Here is a 475-nt window from a genome sequence, read left to right on the forward strand (position 1 = left end):
ATCAAGTCTGCCTGACAGGGCTTCACTAAAATGAGCATAACTTTTCACTCGGAGGTCGGATTTTAGCAAAATCAGCGGCGTTGGAAAGAGAATTCAATTATCTGTCATATCATAGGTTATGGGACACACATTTATTTTTGTGCTAAAAGTTATGACCATCTGAAGTTGATCCATTAACAATTTTCAGCTAACTGGTTGCTGACCCTCATCTATGGTCAGACCTACGGACTGTGGATCAAATGACGATCCGTGCTGGTCGACCGTAGTTTGTGTCAGAGGATGGGTAAAGGAGGTCTCAATCCACGGACACAGACCACGGACCGTGGTTTGATCCACGGACCGTGGGTCTGTCCGTGAGTCGGGACTTAGCCAATTTTCTGAGCTGGGTCTAGGAATGGTTTCAGTGGTGAACCACAGACCACCAGTACGGGCCGTGGTCTGACCTACGGTCCGTGGTTGGCAACCGTGGGTTGCA

This window comes from Solanum tuberosum, unplaced genomic scaffold (assembly GCF_000226075.1).
Source record: "Solanum tuberosum cultivar DM 1-3 516 R44 unplaced genomic scaffold, SolTub_3.0 scf00010, whole genome shotgun sequence".
NCBI classification, from domain to species: domain Eukaryota; kingdom Viridiplantae; phylum Streptophyta; class Magnoliopsida; order Solanales; family Solanaceae; genus Solanum; species Solanum tuberosum.